This window comes from Lissotriton vulgaris, chromosome 8, assembly GCF_964263255.1.
Source record: "Lissotriton vulgaris chromosome 8, aLisVul1.2, whole genome shotgun sequence".
NCBI lineage: Eukaryota > Metazoa > Chordata > Amphibia > Caudata > Salamandridae > Lissotriton > Lissotriton vulgaris.
The window spans coordinates 307980846-308003188 of NC_141696.1; positions in this window are offsets into that span (position 1 = coordinate 307980846).

A 22343-nucleotide genomic window follows, 5' to 3' on the forward strand; every position below is an offset into this window, starting at 1 on the left:
TGAGACACACTTTTAAAGGCGGCTTCTGTGGGTGGCACAACCTGTGCTGCAAGCCCACCAGCAGCATTTGGTTTATAAGCCCTGGGCACACTCAGTGCACTGTACTAGGATCTGACAAGTAAACCAAACAGCCAATCATGGAATCACTAATGCATACATCAATTTACAATAGGGAGAGCATATGCACTTTAGCACGGATCAGCAGTAGTAAAGTGCCCAGTCTCATAAAACCAACAAAAACAGGTCTGACAAAATTCAGGAGGAAGGCAAAAAGTTCAGGGATTACCCTGCAAAAAGGGCCAAGTCCAACAGGGTCGACTTGCAGCTTCCAGTGTGCCCTGCTCTCCACCCCACTCTCTCTCTGACACCCTCTCTTCTTCTTTCACCCCTCCATCCTGCCTCCATCCTCCCCTAACCTACAAGGCCGACTGTCCTGGTATTGGCTGTCACTGCGCTACTGCCCACTGCCCTTGCCCCCACTGGCCCAGGGGTACCTCCTGATACCTCACTTTCTCAGGAGTGGAGAATAGACCTACCGGACTACTGGTCTATCGGTAACCAGGAAACTTAAAATCAGCTGTTAATCCTATGATCACAATTAAACTGCTCATTACTGCTTTCATTGCTCTCACTGCTTGCTCGCTGCTGACAGCAGATACCTCCACCATCGACCAATTATTAATTACCTACCAACGTTCACAAGGAATTTGCATTGCACCGCCACTGTACCAGCTAATACCAGCTCTAATCAGCTCCAAACAGCTCCAACTGACTCCAAGTGGCTCCAACTCAGACTCCTCACTCCCACTCCCACCCATTGCACCTCTAAGCCTGGGCAAAAACTTGTAACTGATGCCACAGAGCAGACTGGAAAGAGAGCGAGCAAGAGCAAATGAGGAAAAGAGGCAAAGGAAGAGCAAAGGACGAGGACGAGCAAGGGCCAAAAGAGAGAGAAAGAGCACAAAGAGATGATTAGGAGGATCAAGAAGGCCAAGGCCAATTGAGGAAAGAAGCAATGAGGTCGGGTAAGTCAAGGGACCAACCACCACCTGCTAATCCTATCAAAAGAAAAAGGAGGACAAATAAGAAACTTAAATAAGACCTTATGAAAGTCAATGAGGACTACTTGAGGAGGAAAGGGGAGGCGGAGAAGGAAGAAACTCTCTTGATCTCCTTGACCCCCCCGGACCCCTCTACTTACAAGTCCACAGCTTTCACCAAACAGCAGATTGAGAGGAGCAGCAAGTGTACCTAACCCGCCCAAGCCTGGCTACCAACCGAAAATGTATACAAATTTCTCATTTATTAAAGACGTCGGCTCAGTCATATGTCTGAACAGCCACAATGCAAGTAGCCTGCCAACCCCACTGGAACGCAGCAAGGCCCTTCCTCTAAAGCAGCAAAGGTATCTGGGGATGAAGTTGGATGCTAAAAGAGAAATAGCCAAAGCTGGAGAAGAGGGGAACAATATGGAAGGGGCAGCCCACACAAGCATAGCAAAGCTTAATAGGGGATCAAAAAATGTTGGTCCCACAAGCCCAAAAATGCAGGACCATCTAGAGGCAATGCCAATGGTCAATGGGAGGGGAAGCAAAAACATGTGCAAAAGCAAGTGCCAAGTACCCCCCCCCACAAGCCCTGGTTCGGAAAAGAAAAATTACCAGAGGATGAGCCTTCCTGGTCGAGCAAGTTGTGGCGCAGCTGAACTGCTAGACAACGGAGAGGGACTGCCAGACAATACAGAAGGACATGCATAATCAACCTTCAACCTGTTTTTGAAAAAGAGGGGCCCCTGCCTAATGGGATGAACCCTGGCAAGGAAACAACACTTGGGGTAAAAAGGGGGCAAATTTGCACCGGGTTTTGTGCCTGTTGTATTAGAGAAAGAAAACTTGAACCTAATGACTAAACTCACACTATAATTGTGTTGATATACTCTTATGTTTTATTAACTTTTTATATCATCTTTTTTTAAAGAATTTTTGGTCTTATTTGAATTTACTACATACAAAATTTCCAATACATATAATAGAATATGAAAAGACAGACAGTTGAATTATTTTTATAAAATACAGAAGTGCATTCCCATTTCAACACGTTTCGGCGTAAGCCTTCTTCAGGAAGTCTGTATTCATGCACAATTATATTACCTGAGAAACAAAAAATACATATCATTAGTATAATAGAAAGTTTTCATTCTTCACATGATTGTAATTACATTGCATTTGATGATTATTTTAATCTGAATCAATCTCTCATATCACCCAGTGAAAGTAGCCAGACCAAGCCAAAAAAAACATATATATACACATTTAAAATTAGTACAATATAATACAATTTTGTTTCCCTATTTACAGTGCTATATTGAATCACAAAAAGATTTGGTCCATGATCTTATGGAAAATTCGAGCCAGGAAGAGATGCAAAAAGAAAAAATATACCACTTGAAACAGCAGATCTGTTTCTAGCCCCGCTCAGAGAAATTAAAAGGGTCACCCACAAGGGGCCATAATAACATCAGCAATTATAGCTGATTTAGAGTCAACACAGGCAAAGGAAAATAGCACTCAGGGTCGAGGAACTCTGAGCGAGGAAAACCATGGCTCAGGGGATGTTCCCACCATCACTCAGGACAGTCCAACACCCTAGATGAGGCAGGCATACAGCCTCATAATTGTGTTCTTCCCGGTGCCCATGCAACATCTTAAACAGGGGGAATATACTATGCTTACTGAATTCTATAATCAACCTAAAAAATATGTCCACCAGCGACTTGGAGTCAGTTGAGTTCTTAGAAATATTGGGTCACCTAGGGGCCGAAGCAACAAAAACAGTTTGGTCAACCACAGAAGTGGCTCAGAGAGTACTAAAAGAACAAGCCAAGGTCAACACCTGGGGTATAAAGCTCCAACCATTCTCAAAACCAAAATACCCTGATCCACTGGTACCAGGCAGTGAACAACGGAAAGAGAAGGGTCAATCCGATTCAAATCCACAATCACTTTCAGTACTGCGTGGGGCTTGCAGCAATACCTTTAACATCCCAGACCATAGAGAGTGACGCAATAAAAGATTGTTTATCAAGAAAAGCCCTGTTGTAATTTGGCAGCGATTGGGTTAGCATTAGCAGAAGCCATCCTGTATTTAGAGGCTATCTTGTCCGTTTTGTGGAATCCATTTTTTATTTCTGGCAGCCATTTTGTTTGCCATGTGCTACCACGTGCGTGCCATGTGCTCTGTCCTACCTTGCTGTTGTCTTCTCTTGAAATCTGCATAGAGACAGGTTATATTTAGCCTCTTCTGCTTCACACATGCTCAGTTGAGCTTGCAGCTGTCCATGCAGCTGCTGTTAGTCTGTAAATGTCAGGATGTGTTCACCAGAATTAGCAACTTTTAACTTGTTGACTGTGCATTTTCTGTATGACCTTATATGTGGCAAAAACCTACTTCTTGTACTTGCACCGCCTTCTTTTGAGCCCCTGTGTGGGTATAAAAGGACCAAGCTTCTCCCATTCAGTGTGCTACTTCATACATTGCCGAAGGGTGTGGTCTGAATGTAGTTCCAACTCATGAGGTTTAATACAGTTTGTATTTTCTATTCCAGTTTCTGTGCCAACTTCTTCCTATTGGTCTGAGGACTTTAAGTGCTACTTTGGTTATAATACTGCATATTCTGCACTATTTTTGGCATGCCTATTTCTAGCACACTTCGTAGGATGTGTTGCTTTTGTAGTGGTACCAATTTGAGACTCGATGAAGCACAACCGGCACCCCGGAGGGGGCGCCTAATAGGGACATGTATATTAAATATGGTATTTCTTCTATAATGTACTGCACGTTATGGAATAAGTAGACTCATAAGGATCCTGAGTTGCGTTGGCCCAATCATGGGTCATTTGATTTACGAAAGATTCAGTATGTGGAGCAATGTATGTTTGAGCAAAAGACTAGGCAAAATATGTTTGAGTGTGTGCGAATGTGGGAGAAAGAAGTGCGTGAACGAATGAAGCGTGAACAAGCCTAGATTGAAAAAAAACAGCGAAAGGACATCCATGCGAAAGGGTTAGAAATGAAAAATAAAGAAATAAAAGAACTAAAAGAGAGGGAAGATAGGGAACAACATTTACAGGTAGCTGGCCAATACGCTTTTCGGCCACCACTCTATCCTATCCTTAATAAACCTCAAGATGATTTCTTGTTATTAGATCGTTCTCCACCTCCGTATGTTTTTCCTTCTGCTCCTCATGAGTCAGATGAGGATTCTCCTGCAGACCAGGAGAAAGCACGGGAAACTCGTTCTATGTTGTCCGCTGAGCGTGCGTCCCAGCTTAGATCTACTGCTCGTAAAGCCGCCCATAATATTGCTCCTGCTTCTGAACTTTTAGATGACATGAAGGATTGGCAGGAAAGGGAGCAAGTATATTTTACAGAGGTGTTTGCCGCAGAAGTTGTTGAACAGTTTAGGAAACATTCTGACGATTTGGAGCGTGTTGATATAGCAAATGATTGTAAGCAAATGCAAGATGGTCTTTTTGTCTTTTCTCAGGTGGCTGACTCAATCAGGTGTTTGGTTAAATTACGTGTTGAGACAGTCAATTTGCAGGAAGAGAAAAAGGCAGCAGGCGCAGCTGCACAAACATCTCAGAATGGCGTACTCCAAGCTTTTATCTTCGGAACAGATTAGACTATGATAGTTCATGCAAAACCTATGCATGTAGCCGCACCTTTGTATGTTCCTACTAAAGGAGCGAGTACAACGATGATAAGGCTTCTACTGATTCCAAGGGTTATTTTATTTATGATTGGGTTTACACTCTTTGGAATAGAGCGGATGTTATGGCTCTTAAAACTGCATTACCTGATCCGCGGAAAAATCCAGCAGCTTTTTATGAGGAAGTTGAGGGTGCCATTAGTTCTTGCACTATGAGTTTGCCTGATATTAACCTGTTTTTCGGATTGATATTACCCCCTGATATGTGGAGGGCTGTACGTAAGGTTGATGATCATGTGACTTTTGGGGCATTATGAAAAGATTTAGAACAACTGGATGTAGAGAGGGAACCTGCACAGAAACCATATCAGTTAATTTTACATCTTCCCGCAGCCATATTAGTTAAGTTAAAAACGATTATTCCCCCTAAAAAGATAGATTGAACTGTATTAGAGTCTTGTAAGCAAAAGGCAGATGAATCGGTTTCTGACTTCTTCACACGCTTTGAGGAGGCATTCCACAATTTTAGTGGCCAGTCATTGACAGATGCCACAGGCAGGCATCTGTTTGTTGATAAATATGTCGCAAACCTGTTGCCAGGAATAGCTAGTCGCCTAAAGGCCAGCGAGAGTTCATGGACTACCTCTTCCCCGGTTTCTCTTTTAACTATGGCTCAGTATTACGAACGACAGGAATTAGAAGTGAAAGGCAATGAGGATAAAAAGACAAAATTATTCAAAACAAAGGTTATGTTGGCTCAGGCCTATGGTCAGCCTTCTAGAGTAAATGATAGAAGTGATGATAGAGGTGGACATGGATCTTATGGTTCGTCTTTTCTTTCTTATACTCGTTCGAATTTGTCTGTTGACCAGTGTGCGTACCGCAAGAAATTTGAACATTGGGCTTTTGTTTGTCCAGCATTGCGTGCTCAGCAGTATCCACGTGGACGGGGGACAAATGAGAAATCGTTCAGGATATTCAGGGCCTAGAGGAAGCATGGATGATAGTGCTAGGTTTGATGCTAATACACATGGACAAGATGGGTTTAACACTTTTGATAGCCAAAATCAATATCAAATGTCTGATTATGTGCCGTCTGACTTGAAATATTCTGCTTAAGCATAGGTTTGCCTAGGATGGGGTAAGGAATCAGTTGAAGTTCCAGTAGATCCGAAGGGTCCCTATATTACAGCACATGTTTTGGGATCTACTTATTAGTTTCTGGTTGATACAGGAGCTAATCGTAGCGCCTTATCTAAACAATTGGTTCCAAGGTCTCCCCTGTCTGGCTTAACTATTACATCATAGGTTTCATTGGAACACCTTCCCTTAGCCCACTATCACAACCACTTGCATTTCATGTTGATAAGTTTACTGTAAGTAAGTAAGTATTTATTTGTTGATTAATTAAAATCATTACAAACAAGAATAGATAAAAGCAACCTAAATAAACAAACATATACTATGCACAAAGTTATTATCATCTTAAAATGATCATCTAAAATTGCATTAATACAGTCAATTCCATAATAATTTTTAAATGTTTACACACTGATTAAATTACAGGTATTAGCTAGAGTACAATATATTAGCAGCAATCACTGTTATAGCAGCATTTAACTAAAGTGACAAGTGTTAGCAGTAGGAAATACTAGTATAAATAAATTTTTTGCTGTTTTTCATTTGCAAGCTATAGTAAAGTGCAATGTGCATAACTATAATAAATTATACTAATAGACCCTTCAACTGGCATACATTTTGATCTAAACAATTCTTAAAATAAGTTTCTTTAGTTATTTTGGATCACGATAAATAGTTATTAACTTGTTCTTCGTCTTGGAGTTTCTTCTCAGCAATAATAATGAACTTAACAAAGTGATAAATAAGTTTAATATTGGCCCCACTCAAACAGGTAATAATTGCTTGCCTGCATGTTCTAATTCCTAGTTCATTAAAAATTGGTTTTAGGATCAACTTCCGAGCCTCTGCCAAAGCTGGACATAAGGTTACAATGTGTGTTAGTGTTTCCTCCCTTTGACTACAAAGCCTGCAATTGCTCGATACCCATTGATTTTCCCATTTTGGTATACCATCCTTTGTCGGATATCTTCCCAGCCTTAAATACATAAATTTATTCTTGAGCCTAGGTTTTAAATGGTAAGACAAGTAAGATTGAGGTGACAGCCTACCGAAAGAGTTAGCAACTGTCCAGAAATGACTTCTTTTCCTTAATTCCTCCTTGTCCGCTATAGTCGTTAATAATGCGGCCATTTGATTAATTTCTTTTTTAAAAACTATCTTGCTCCTCATTTCATCAGCCAAATTAGAGCAGTCAAAATTACTTATGCATTCATTAAAATACAGCTGCCAATTTTTTGAATATTCCCCTTCTGAGATTTCAAGCCAGCATAACTTTGCCAGTGAACCTTCCTCCGAACGCACTAATGTTAAAAGAGACTTCAAAAATGTAGATTAACGCACCAGAGATTGGTTTTTCAAACCAAATTCCAGACTTATGTTTGCTCGACTAATATATTTGGGGATTTTAAAAACAGTTTTATATATTCTAATCTCTATATCGTCGAGCACTTTCGCGTCTTTGCCCCTAAAGATGAATGAGCAATATTCCAAAGAGGGCACTAATTTTGCTCGCATCACCTTTATCAGATGGTCGTAATTGGGGCATAATAGATAAGTTTACTGCTCCATGTCCGTTTTTGCTTTCTCCAAACACACCAGATAATATTGTGGGTCTTGATATGCTTAAATATTTCCGGGCTACGATACGATGTTCTCCTGAAGGTGTACGTGTTATTTTGAATGACAACTACCCCGTGATTGAGAGATCCTGTCTTGTTAAAGAGGATATTGCGTTAGCTTCACTCACTAGTACTTTGTGGGCTACTTCAGACACAGATGTAGGGCAAATAGTTATCCCACCAGTGCATATTAGTGTCAAGGAGGGCGCTTCATTGCCATGATTGCCGCAATATAACATTTCTTAAGAAGGGGAAGAAGCAATCATATGCATTGTCCATGATTTGATTAACGTGGGGGTTGTGGAGGAAGTTCCTTACAATGTTTGCAACAGTCCTATTCTTCCTATCTTGAAAAAAGACACTGACACTAGGATTTACAGATTCATCATTGATTTGCGAGAAGTCAACAAGATTGTAGTACCGCAGTACCCTGTGGTTTCGGACATAACGACATTACTTACCCTAGCTCCTCCAACAGGAACTACATTTTCTGTAATCGATTTGAAGAATGCTTTCTTCTCGATTCCTATTCATCCAGATAGTTGATGTATGTCGGGTTTACTTTGAATAATCGATCATTTAGATTTTGTAGAATTCCTCAAGGGTACACTAAGAGTCCTAGCATTTACAGTCAAGCATTGAAAAGACAGCTTGATTCCTTTATTTTGTCTGAAGGAGTGGCTCTCATACAGTATGTCGATGACATCTTGTTGGCAGCAGATACACCTGAGAAGTGTGAAAAATGTACTTTGTCTCTACTTTCTTTTCTTGCTACACAGCATCATAAAGTTTCACAGAAGAAATTGCAATATTGTAGACCGAAGGTAACATATTTAGGTCACCTTCTGTCTAAGGAGGGTCGTGCACTTACACCAGATCGCTTACAAGCAATTTTAGACACACCAGTACCGTCTACTCAGAAAGATGTCCGTGCATTCATTGGTTTGACTTCGTTCTGCAGGCAATGGATATTAGGATTTTCACACATTGTTAAACCCCTGCTAGCGCATTTGACTAAAGACACTCCATTGCCCCTTCCATGGACAGATGAATGTCAGAATGCTTTTCATCAGTTATGTCAAGCTCTTTGTTCTGCACCAGTGTTAGGGACTCCATATTACATGAAGGCCTTTACACTCTATGTACACGAGAAAGATGGGTGTGCAGTGTCAGTTTTAGTACAGGCACACGGTGACAAGCAGTGTCCCTGTGCATATTTTTCAACAGTTCTTGTTCCTGTTGCTCGTGCATTGCCTGGGTGCTTCTGTTCAGTTGCAGCAACATCTGTGTCCATACGTCAGAGTTAAGGGACAGTTTTGTCACATAAACTGTTTGTGCTAGTACCCCATGCAGTAGATGCCCTTTTGAATCAGACTAAAACGCAGCACTTAACTAGTGCTCGCCTGACAGGTTACGAATTGACACTTTTGGCCCCTCACATTACCCTAAAGAGGTGTGCGACTCTAAACCCAGCTACTTTGTTGCCATATCGAGCAACTCAGGCTCAGTCACAAGAATCTCATGATTGTATATTCCTTACTAAGGAACAGACAAAGAGTTGCGTCGATTTGCAAGATACGCCCCTTTCAGATGTAGATGGGGGACTGTGGGTTGATAGGTCCTGTTTGAAGTTACCAGATGGCACGACCTAAGCTGCATATGCAATTATGACACTTAAGACAGTAGTGGAGAAAGCTCAAATACCACAGAAGTCGGCTCAAGCAGCTGAGCTAATAGCTTTTGTTCACAAGACGTGTGAACTTAGCACTGACTTGCGTGTGAACATCTGTACAGACAGCCGCTATGCTTTTGGAGTGGCCCATGATTTTGGCCTACTCTGGAAGGAAAGAGGCTTCCTTACGTCCCACGGGATGCAGATAATGCACGGAGAACTAGTGCATAATCTTTTGACTGCACTTACATATCAAAAGAAAATTGCTATTATTAAGTGTAACACGCACAAGAAAGTCATTGATAAGATAGGACAAGGCAACGCCTTTGCAGATCGCGTAGCTCGTGAGACTGCAATGCAACAAAGCACTACTTCCATGTACGTAGTGAAGTCACAAGCTGAGCATTAGCATGATGCTAGACAGGCAGTGCTAGATGTACAGAGATCTGCTTCGGTAGCCGTACTTCAGCAATAGGCCAAAGAAGGAATATTGGACGATGAAGGGTGGTAGTGCAACAAAGACATAGATAAGTGGAACTGCCTGCAGTCTATTTGCAACCTATTTTTCAAATGGCACATTGGCTGGCACATGTTGGAGCTCTAGCAATAACGAAATTGCTTACGCGAGTTTGGGAGCATCCTGAAATTGCCAGCACAGCTAAGAGAATAGTACAGTCCTGTTTGATCTGTTGGCAGTATAATCCTGGTAAAGGGACACAAACTCCTACAGGAGGGTTTGCTACATCGACTGCACCTTTTGAAGTTTTGCAAATGGATTAACACGGATGAACACTGCAATAACTTAAAGTATGTCCTTGTGTTGTTATGTGCCTTCAGTAAATGGATAGAGGCATACCCGACAAAGGTTAATACAGCTCTCACTACAGCAAAGGTGCTTCTAAAGGAATTTTTCCCTAGATATGGTGCTTGCAAACTTTTGTGGAGTGACAACTGACCTCATTTTATTGGGCAAGTTGTTGAGCATGTCCTGAAAGGGTTGGGATCAAACAGAAAATCCATGCAGTCTTCCACCCACAATCAGCAGGATTAGTGGAGAGGTACAACGCTACTTTGAAACTTAAATTAGCGAAAATACTGGCTTCCATGTCTCTGAAATGGGCAGATGGACTACCTCTGGCATTGTTGTCCATAAGATTGGTGCCACATTCACGATCTGGACTTACACCAGAAGCGGTGTTTGGGAGACCGATGAACATTTGAGGAGTTCCTAAGCCACGCCCCATACATGATGTACCTTGTGTTCTGATGAATGATTATTTGGCACAGTTAACCAACAGTTTGATCTCTATTCATCAACAGGTTCGAGAAGCTTTTCCAGACAGATCTATAGGTGAGTCCCACAAACTCCATTGTGGAGACCATGTGATGGTCAAGGTCTTTGAGCGGTGAAACAGTTTGGAGCCGAGGTGGCGAGGACCAGAGCAAGAGCTCCTTGCTATGAGGACAGCGGTTCGAGTGACGAACAGGAAGAACTGGGTCCATTACACACTGCAAACGGGTGTCGCCTACCTTGGCGGAACCTGCTGTGCTGAATGACCATCGAGAGATCCTGGATACAGAGCAAAACCAAGTCATCCCACCTGACGAATCTGAGGAAGTCTTCCCGTACCACACAATTTCTGGAGTATTGCAATACCAATTGAGACCACGGAAAGAGCCTGCATTGTCGAAAAGGACTGGTTGAGCTACCGCCCTGGGTTGGTGAAACGGAGTGCCGATGTGGCAAGGTGGTTGATCAGTCCTGCAAAGTGACACCCGTTTTGACCCTTGATGAAGAAATCAACGACTGCCCAGGGATAAGAGCTCCAACAGTTGTTTTTTTTTAAAGACGAAGTGATCATGTCTGCCGAGAGATCAAAAGTTGCTAAGATCTGCAATAAGAAAATCATTTGTGCTGTAGGGTTTGTTGGTGCTATGGTGGTTATGGTAGCAATTACCTGGTATGTTGAGAAAGTGGCTCCTGTTCGAGAGCTTTTGATCGCCAGTACTCCAGTGCCAGTTGAGCACCACTACTTTACGCTTCCCTAGCATGAGCAGAAGCATCGACAATCCTACCTGAATAATACATTCATCCAGATGTTGCATCATACACATAATGCCACGAATACTACCAACTGTTGGGTGTGTGGGATGATACCTGCGCACCAAAAGAAAGGAGGTACACCTTTCATTCCTCTTCCATTCTCTCATAATGGTTCTTGTCAAGCATGGTTTGCTCTCTTGTGTGCCTCTGAAAGGGCCAACATTACAGAAATGACAGTAGTACAGATTATTTATCACCTTAATAAAGAATGTTATCCTGATGAGAATGGGTACCCTCAAGCTCGAGGAACAAAAAGGGAATGGGAGGAGTACCAACTTGACAATATTTCTATGCCACATATGTTCACAAATACAAGGACAATGAAGAACAATGGACCTTTTGTAATTTCTGTGACAAGAGCTAAAGCAGACTTATGTATTAGTAGTTCTGGGAGAATTCCAGTGGGGAGAAGTGAATGTACTATATTTCAGATAATTGAAGGTACCAATAATAGCAGCTTTATTTCATCGCATAATACATACTTTGTTTGCGGTAATAAGGGATACTACCAACCACCTGTGGGGTGGTCTGGGGTCTGCTATGTGTCCTTTTTGTTGCCCCCTGTGTTTCTGGCACCTGTATCTTATCATCTCAACTTCAAGCTATACAATGACATTTCCAAGAACAGAAATAAGAGGACAATAGGTATGGATGAAGTTGATCAAACTGACACCGCTTTGCAACAATATGTCGACTTCAACTTAGGCTTATTCTTTTTTGTGGGTGCTGCATTGAACAGCAGAAAGATAAGGCGATTGACTCGTGTTGTCGAAGCTGTTACCAATCAGACAGCAATGGTACTTGGGAACATTACAGAAGAGCTGCAATTTGCAAGGATTGTAGCACTCCAGAATCGTATGGTGCTTGATGTGATTTTGGCTGATCGAGGTAGTGCATGTCGCATCATCGGTAGCAGTTATTGTGTCTTTATACAGGATCACTCGTCTTCAGTATATGATGCAATCTCTAAACTGCATAAAATTGCTGCAGAGATTTACCCAGAGACTGGTACATGGACTTTTTTGAACTGGATGTGGACACTCTTTATTACTTGGGGCTGGAAGCTACTGACTGTTCTATGTATACTACTGGTGATACTATTTACACGCTGTATATGTATACAATGTGGTCCCATGCTGTGCTCCATTTGTATCACTGCTTGTACACCTGCCAAGAGAAATATTGCAGAAATGAAAGGCCAACAAATGCTAAATAAAGAGGTCACTGAACTGATAAGCATTGATGTACAGGATGCATATCTAGATTGCCCCAGATGTACGAATGTCTTCAGCTAATGCTAAAAGGGCCGTCTGTTGTAATTTGGCAGCGATTGGTTTAGCATTAGCAGAAGCCATCCTGTATTTAGAGGCTATCTTGTCAGTTTTGTGGAATCAATTTTTGTATTTCTGGCAGCCATTTTGTTTGCCATGTGCTCTGTCCTACCTTGCTGTTGTCTGCTCTTGAAATCTGTCTAGAGACAGGTTATATTTAGCCTCTTCTGCTTCGCACATGCTCAGTTGAGCTTGCAGCTGTCCATGCAGCTGCTGTTAGTCTGTAAATGGTAGGATGTGTTCACCAGAATTAGCAACTGTTAGCTCCACCCACTTGTTGACTGTGCAATTTCTGTATGACCTTATATGTGCCTTCTTGTACTTGCACCGCCTTCTTTTGAGCCCCTGTGTGGGTATAAAAGGACCAAGCTCCTTCCATTCAGTGTGCTACTTCCTACATTGGCGAAGGGTATTGTGTGAATGTAGTTCCACCTCATGAGGTTTAATACATTTTATATTTTCTATTCCAGTTTCTGTGCCAACTTCTTCCTATTGGTCTGAGGACTTGTGCAGCGAAGGGCCAACCCCTTGCACTGGTGGCCTTGCTGAAGTTCACCACCACAGCCCTGCATATCAAGACTGGAGCTGGCTCTCGAGGACTATAACTGTCAAAACAGAAAATCAATGAAGAAATAAGTATAATGACGAGAACTCTTCCAACACTCTTAACCTGTTCTCTTGGAACATCAATGGCCTAAGTGATAAGTTCAGTGTCACTGAACTCCATACCTATCAGACAAGATTTTATATCATTGCATTGCAAGAATTGTGGTCCGATTATCCGCCGGCACTTCCTGGCTATAATCTGAACTTCATTCCTCCCACGCAAAATGCACGGTTTGGCCATAAAAAGGGAGGCCTTGTCATATATAGGTATATAGGGAGCATTTATGCAAATAAACTAACCCCGCCAAATGCAATGCAAGTGAGACGAATTTCTATTAGGGGGAGGGCCAAAAAGGAAGATATAATTTTGATAAACCTCTATCTACATCCCGAGAAAAAAACAGTGGAGCACAGCAGCTGAAGGAAGAGCTCACAAAACTATTAAATGTTGAGGATACAAACAGTTGCATTATCAGTGTGGACTTCAATCTAAATATGCTCTGCAACCCAACTACAGATATCACCTATGAGGAGGATCCATTTGCTTGGGATCCACACTCTCAAGATAACATAACACCTCTGGAGGTGGAAGCTCGAAAACCGAACGGAGACTTCTTCTTTCATCACCAGAAGGACTGGGCTTCCGAGCACTTAATGGCAGATTCTCAGGGGACCGCCCTCAAGCAGTAACCTTTCACATTACAATGGCCAGATCCACAATTAATTTTACATTCCTTTCATGCAGTTTGTACCAAAGGGCAAGGCATTTCCACATTGGCTCACAAGACTACAGCGACCATCTGCCCCAGGAAGTCACAATTGATACCATCTCAATACTAAACCCACGAACAGCTAACGCACATAGCTTAGAATACTCTGCGAACGAGAGGCGGGTAAAATGCAGAACAGATGACCCACGAAGTCTCCTATTTCATGCTAAACTGGTATTAGGCGAATTGCAAACAGGAACAACAGATCTGATTGACAGCTGAGAGGTGTTTACAAGAACATTACAAAATAAAACAGGAGCAAAAAAAGGCAATGGCCATGTTGAAGGGGTGGTCAAAGTTATGAGGCACAAGAGTAATTTAAATTTAAATTTCAGAAATAACACTTACATAAAAAAGCTTAAGACCTTCATAAATCAAACACTGAGGATAGACCCTGCCGCTCAACAAGAATTGAGACCGCAGGAAGTTGATTTGGCGATGTAAACAAGAAGCAGAAAAAACTCTGTGGGCAAAACTATTACATGATATTAAAACAGGCAACAGTGCACAGTTTTGGCAGAAGATTAATATTCTGACAAGCAAACAGAGTCAGAGTATTGAATCTTTTGCCACAGAAGAAGCCTGGACAACTTTTCTTGGCTCACACTTTAACGAAATTCAAGAAACCAGGCAAGGGCTACACAATCCCATACATGACTCCAAAGTCCGGCTATTACAATCCAATGAAATCCAGGCATTGGAACATGAAATCTCAATTATGATTGTGGAGATCTGTAAAAGAATTTCAAAAGGAACACAAGAGGGTATACCAGGGCCAAATGGGATTCCCCCCATTTTGTTCAAACAAGACCCTGAATTCTAGGCCGCTGTCCTCAAACCAATGTTTAACAAGATCCTACAAACGTCATTAATCCCAACATCCTGGAGGGGGGCCATCATCTTCCCAATCTATGAAAAAGGAAATATAAATGACCCAAGAAGTTACCGGCTAGTATTCTTACTGGACAACGAGGCCAAATACTTTGCGGGCCTACTACTCCAGGAATTAACATCATGGGCAACAGAAGTTACTGCAATTCCATACAATCAAACCGGCTTTTGCAAAAACACAGGGACGACTACCAATATTCTAGCTCTATCCCTAATGATTGACGCCGCTCTCGCAGCAAAACAGCCCCTATTCCTGTGCTAAATCATTTACAGCTCCTCATTCGACCGGGTTAACAGAAACCTTCTGTGGCAAATACTAAGAAAGTTGAACATCCTGTCACTGCTCTTAAATCACCTAATCTTCCTGCATCTATCGAGGAAGATCCCAACAAACTCAGGGGTTAAACAAGGCTGTGTCCTAGCCCCAACACTTTTCAATCTATTTATGTGAGAGCTATCAACTTTGCTGAAAGAAAGCAACTCGCCCGTACCCAAGCCAGGGGTTACCCAGCTGTACAACCTTTTCTACTCAGTTGACATGGTACTCATTAGCCGAACCCTGGTAGGCCTAAAGCGGCTGTTGAACATAACATCACGATATTCTGCAACAAATATGCTTAGCATAAGCCAAGAGAAATCCAAAGTCATGTGCATTAACATCCATAAAAAGAGAATAACAAATAACTGGTTCTTGGCATCAATGAAGCTGGACATCGTTTGTGAATACAGATATTGAGGGGTCATTGTAGATGACAAGGGCAATTTCAAGCCACAATACAACGCCATAAAAAGAGAGGTCTAATTACTGCAGTAGCTTTAAGAAACATAAAAAAACAATAACACTGGTCCAAGCCTCCTTCCACTTATTAAGGTAATCCAAGCAAAACTAATTCCAGCGATTACTTTTGGCAGTGAGGCTATGAGAGGGAGAGACGCTGCTACAGTTTCTGTGACCATAGCAAGAGCACTGTGCATGATCTTTGGCTTTCTAAGTCACACATCTCCCACACAGATGAGACTTGAATTCAGGCTCCAACGAGAAGAGCTGGCACTCAAAGAATCATATATAAAAAGCTGGCACAAAATAAGCAGGGGAGAATCGAAAACGCTAAATGCTCTCCTGTAGAAGGAGCTACAAGCCAAAGAGACCTGCCCTTTAAGGCTTTATTTGGAGGCTGATATAATCAAGGGAAACCGCCTGACCTCTGCGCACTGTTGCTAGTCCAAATTGGATATAGAACATTTAGTCATATACACATACGTCAAAAAACCATCACACTGAATTTTTCAATAAGTACACGTTCTTTACTTTCAAAAATTCATCACCACATTATTTTACGTCATAATGATCATTTTTCTGAATTAATAAAGTATTATTTTCACATCAAGAACTCTGATTTGTCTCACGAATTGCCCTTGCCCAATGCATTTCGGGCCACACGGCCCTTCTTCAGGGGATGTACTTTGGTGGATTTTAGAGATGGCAGGGGAATGAAATGTGAAGGTGAGTGTTTCAGTTTTTGAAAAAGTCGAGCGCATCAATGTGTTGAGATCAATGAAACCCAACGGATATGAGAAACGGGAGCGTGTATCAAATCTAACACCAGAGTGCGGTGGGTTTAAGCCTGTTGAGCTCTGGCCGAAATGATAATTAGATGTCTAAGGACAACCCATTCGTGTTTGTATGAAAGACTTGACCGACGGATGAAACTGAATGATCTGTTGTCAAACAGAACGCTTTGAAAAGTAAACCCGTTCAACTCCTCGTGTCCTGTTCACGCTTCAATAGTTGATTTAACAAGGTGTGCCTCTCCCACCACTAATTTCTGTTTATTTGGAGGCTGCCATCAACCAGCTGTGGCTACATTAGCTTTGGGAATGCCCAGTGGCCCTGGCAGGCTTCCAAAAAGTAGTAAACAAGACTATCCGGAAAGAATCCCACTGGCAGGATAATGCGTCCCTGGTAGAGCATGCACATGGCTGGATTATGGTACAATCCTACATAAAACCCTTTCCTCAAGGATACCACCAGACTGGCTTCTCAAAAAAAACTAAAGAGAAATGTTTAAAATTGCGCTTAGGGCTGCTACCCTTGGCAAATCATCTAACGCCTTGGCTACGAGCCCAGACACCAGTAAAGCATAGTCTTTGCAACGAAGGCAAAGAAAATATAGTGCACCAGATAGCCATTTGCAGGGAACCACTTAAAGATCAACGGGCCATACTGAAACCATTCTTCAACAGAAAACGAATATGTTCTTGAAGGCAAGCGGTGCAGGCATGCTTTTGCGGCGATGATATCCAATTGAGCTGCCAATTGTAAAATTCTTAGCAGCTGATGCAGCTCGACTCAAAAAATAAACAGAACTTCATGTAGACAGGAGTACGGATGCAGAGGAGAACACACTTTTATGACCCACTTGAAGAAAAGCTCCTGAATGCCCCAGCGAATAAACGGGAAGAACAGCGTCGGCAATTGCAGTTTTTCGATCCAAGAAACAATATCTGAAGGGGCGACTGTTGCGATCTTAAAAGTACTCTGTTTTAATGAATATTTGTTGGTATCACATGTTTTAAACTTTAGATGGTCCGAAACAAGGATAGCTCGAGATTATGTGTTGGGCTATCTCATGCTGTCCCCTTGCACCAAAGGTTCTAATAACTAGCAGGGCAGAAAGGGAGACAGAGCAAGCTAGATTTACTACAGTGGGGGGCTAATCCTAGCTGCTCTGCAACCACTGTCAATGTCCTTTCTTCGTAATAAGTCCTTCTCACTTCTTAGTCCTTTGCCAGGCTTATTCTTGGAAGGAGCTCTGTTTCTAGAAATATCCGCAATTTACGTACACTTTGCATTCCGAGCTAAGCCCCAAGTGCCAACCTTTGAGGCACTGCACCCCCCTTTAAGGATAATTTGGGAATTAAGTACTCTCTATTTCTTAGCCCATGCTGGGTCGAGATTTTCATGACAACTAACCTCGGAGATATATGTAAATTAAGCATCTAAGCACAAACGTAAATCATGCCCTATCTTTTTTGACTAATATATCTGCAAGGCAATCTGGCATATACTGATCTGGCCAACTGCTCTTAAGACCAGAACAACCTCATTGTGCACTGAGTAATGAAATCTTTCCAACGACCCCCTTGTCGCCTTACTAAGGCTCTTAATAATCTGTACGAATTGTACATTATTCCCCTCCCAACATCCCCTGCAGTAGAATAGGTTCTGATAGGGGAATTTCTCAATCAATCAATCAATCAATTAGAGTACTTGTAAAGCGCGCTACTTACCCATGAGGGTCTCAAGGTGCTGAGGGGAGGGGGTACCACTACTGCTCGAAGAGCCAGGTCTTGAGGATTCTTCTGAAGGCGAGTAGGTCTTGGGTCTGCCGTAGGTGTGTAGGGAAGGTTTTCCAGGTCTTGGCGGCGAGGTAGGAGAAGGATCTGCCACCGGAGGTTGTTCGTTGGATGCTGGGGACATCGGCGAGGGCGAGGCTGGCGGAGCGGAGCTGGCAGGTCTGGGTGTAGAAGTTGAGTCTGCTGTTCAGGTAGGCTGGTCCGGCTTTGTGGCGTGCTTTGTGTGCATGGGTTTAGGAGCTTGAAGGTGATCCTCTTGTCAACGGGGAGCCAGTGTATGACTCTCAGGTGGGGGTGATGTGGCTGTGGTGGGGGATGCTGACGATAAGTCGGGCGGAAACGTTTTGGATGCGTCGTAGTCGTCGTAGGTGTTTGGCTGGGATTCCTGTGTAGAGTGAGTTGCCGTAGTCCAGTCTGATGCTGACGAGGGCCTGTGTCACCGTTCTTCTTGTTTCAGTCAGGATCCACTTGTAGATCCTGCGGAGCATGTGGAGGGTGCTGTAGCAGGAGGAGGAGACGGAATTGACCTGTTTAGACATGGAGAGGGAGGAGTCGAGGATGAATCCTAGGTTGCGTGCATGGTTGGTGGGTGTCGGTGCTGTTCCCAGTGTGGTCAGCAACCAGGAGGTGGGTCAGAGGATGAGTACCTCTGTCTTGTCCGAGTTCAGCTTCAGACAGCTGTTCTGCATCTAGTTGGCGACAACCTTCATTCCCTTGTGGAGGTTGGTATTGGTGGTGTGCGGATCCTTGGTGAGAGAGAGAGGATAAGCTGGGTGTCGTCAGCGTAGGAGATGATGTTGAGGTTGTGTTGGCGGGCCACTTGTGCGAGGGGGGCCATGTAGACGTTGAACAGCGTTGGTCTGAGGGATGGGCCCTGGGGTACGCCGCAGATGATGTCGATGGCCTCTGATCAGAAGGGCAGGAGGCGGACGCTCTGGATTCTGCCGGAGAGGAAGGACATGGTCCAGTCAAGGGTCTTCTCTTGGATTCCGTCTTCTAGGAGGTGTGTCTTTAGAGTGCGATGGCAGACCGTGTCGAAGGCGGCTGACAGGTCCAGGAGGATGAGTGCTGATGTTTCGCCATTGTCTAGTTGGCACCTGATGCCATCTGTGGCGGCAATGAGGGCTGTCTCGGTGCTGTGGTTTCGTCTGAACCCGGACTGGGACGGGTCTAAGATGTTGTTGTCTTCCAGGGGGCAGGCCGGTTGTGTGTTGATGATTTTCTCGATGTCCTTCACCGGGAACGGGAGCAGGGAGATGGGCCGGAAGTTCTTGAGGTCCTTGGGTCCTCCTTGGGCTTCTTAAGGAGGGTGTTGATTTTGGTGTGTTTCCAGCTTTCCGGGAATGCCGCTGTTTCGAAGGAGATGTTGATGACCTTCCGTAGTTGGGGTCGATGGCAGCATCAGCTTTGTTAAATACGTTGTGTGGGCACAGGTCTGACGAAGATCCTGAGTGGATGGAGTTCATGACCATGCGTGTCTCGTCGTCGTTGACGTTGGTCCAGGAGGTCCAGCAGTTGGAGCTGGTGGTGTTCACAGGGGGGGTGGGGTCTGGTGTAGTCGGGCGGTCATGGTGTTGAAGCTGTCATGGATGTCGGAGATCTTGCGGTGGAAGAAGATGGCTAGTCAGTTGCACAGTTCTTGGGAGGGCGGTATGTTGTTGGAGTTGGAGAGTTCCTTTACGATGCTGAAGAGCTTTTTGCTGTCGTGTGCGTTGTTATCTAGGCTGTCTTTGAAGGAGGATCTCTTGGCTATTCTGATGAGGTGGTGATGTCTGCGAGTCGCGTCCTTGCGGGCTACGTGGTTGTCCGGAGTGCGTTCGTGGAGCCATATCTTCTCCAGTTTCCGGCAGGCGCGTTTGGAGGACTGCAGCTCATCGGTGAACCAGGTGGCTCTCTTGTTGGCTTGGTTGTTGGAGGGCTTCTTGAGTGGGGTGAGGGTGTTGGCGCAGTCGTCAATCCACTGTCTGAGGTTGCGGGCTACGTGTCTTGGTTGGTGGGGTCAGTGGGTGGGTTCTGGTCGAGGGTGGTGATCAGCTGGTCTTCTGTGACTTTGCTCCAGCAGCGGCGAGACAGCTGTTGGGTGCGGTGGTGCGTGGTTGGTTTGTTGAAGGTGAAATGGATGCAGTGGTGGTCGGTCCAGTGGAGCTTGGTGCTGTGGTCAAAGGGGATGTCGGTGCCTGTGCAGAAGATGAGGTTCAGTGTGTGGCCAGCGGCGTGGGTGGGTGCAGTGAGTTTTCTGAGGCCGAGGTTGTCAATCAGGGTGGCGGAGTTGGCGTTGTTGTTGTTCTCGAGGTGGAAATTCTGGTCCCGAGTAGGATGTAGTCTGTGGAGGGGAGTGCGTTGGTGCTGGTGAGGTCGACGCTGGAGTTGCTGAGTTGTGCTCGGGGTCCGGTTGGTCTGTAGATGAGTGTTCCTCTGAGGGTGGTGGTGGGGTCGGTGTGGATCAGGAAGTGCAGGTATTCGGCGATGTTGAGGGTGTCGTCTGCTTGGGTGGCGACCTTGAGGGTAGACTTATGGACTATGGCTATTCCTCCTCCGATTCCATTGATACGATCCCTGTGGATGGTCTTGTAGCCGTCCGGCATGGCCATGGCGATGTCGGGTGGCTAGGAGTCGTTCCACCAGGGGCGGAGGTGTCGAGCAGATCCCGGGGCTCCACGGCATGTTTGTGTGCGGAGCAGGTGTTGAGGAGTATGCAGCGGAGGTGGTTGGGTCCGGTCCTTGGAAGTTTGGTGGTTCTGTCGCAGGTAAAGCTGCAGGTGTGGCAGGTGAAAGGCCCGTGAGTCCGTTTCGGTGTGGCTTGGAAGCAGGTGTGGCTTCGGCCGGCGTTGAGTGCGCAGAGGGTGCTGGCATCGTAGCGGAGTCTAGTGTTGTGGCATTTGCGGGGTCCAGGGGTTCTGGCGCTGGGCGCGGTCCAGGCATGGATGGGCGCAGACGGGCTTGGCTTAGGCGCGCCCGCTTTGCAGCCTCCATAAGAGGGGGAGAGGGAGGGAGGAGCAGCTGCTCGGGCCTTTCTGGGCTAGCCTTCATGTTTATTTGAGGTTTATAAATTATTAACCTCATGTTTTATAGTTTTTATCTTGTATTCTGAACAAATAGCCTCTTAGCATTGAACTAATATTGTAATTTGTTGTTATCTCTTTTTTAGCATGAAACTGTAAAACAGAGATTGTTTGTAATGGTTTTAATTAACTGAACAATACATTTTACCTTACCTTACCATTCCCTCTATGGAGCACTTTCTTCATTACACTTAAGAAGGTATTGGCACCAGGTTTATGAACACTGAAGGCAGTTTTTGATACCTCACTATATTACTTGAGAGAGAGGCTGTCCTGTGTTTTTTAAAATATTTTCCTAACTGCTTCGGTTCCTCAGAGTTGTGGTTGAATACTTCTCATCGCAAGATGGAGTTTTCCTTGTTATACTGCAGATTCAAAATATATATTGCTCCATATAAATTTCCTTTCCCTTTTATGGGGAGATTAAGGAATCTCAAGCTGTCAGTTTCTTCTAAGTGCATTACATATTCAGACTCTGACTCTAATTGCAACGGCATGGAGGACAACCCCCATCACAAACCTGAATCTTTATCAGGTACCACTTCAAAATTGCACCCTTCAACCGAAACACCTGCGAGCTCCACCAATTAAACAAAAAAAGACCCTCTGTCTCCAATGCAGTCGTCTTAATTTTCTCTGGATCAGATTCTTGAGGAAATTTGTGCATTAAAACCTTTCATGGAGGAAACTATTAGGACTCTGCAACATCTGGATAACAAACGGTCTTCTTTGGAGTGACCCGTTCTCGTTACAGAATAATCTAGGGAAACTCTGCAGTCTACATGCTCTTGTATTTCCTCTATGCGGTCAGAAATAACTATTTTCAAGAAACACACTGCTGACTTGGAAAATCAAAATTGCAGGAATAACCTCAGCGGGGGAAGCTGCCACCGGGAACCCAGACGCCCAGGGAGGCAAAACGCTCTGGGGAGGCCTGCTGTGAGACCCTGGTGCCGTGAGGGGAACGGCTGGAAAGCACGAAATTTTTGCCAGCAACCCGACTGCCGCGAGGGCAAGTGACTACATCCCCCAGGTACCCCGGCGGTCGGGTGACGTCAGCGGAGCGCCCGGAGGCGCGGG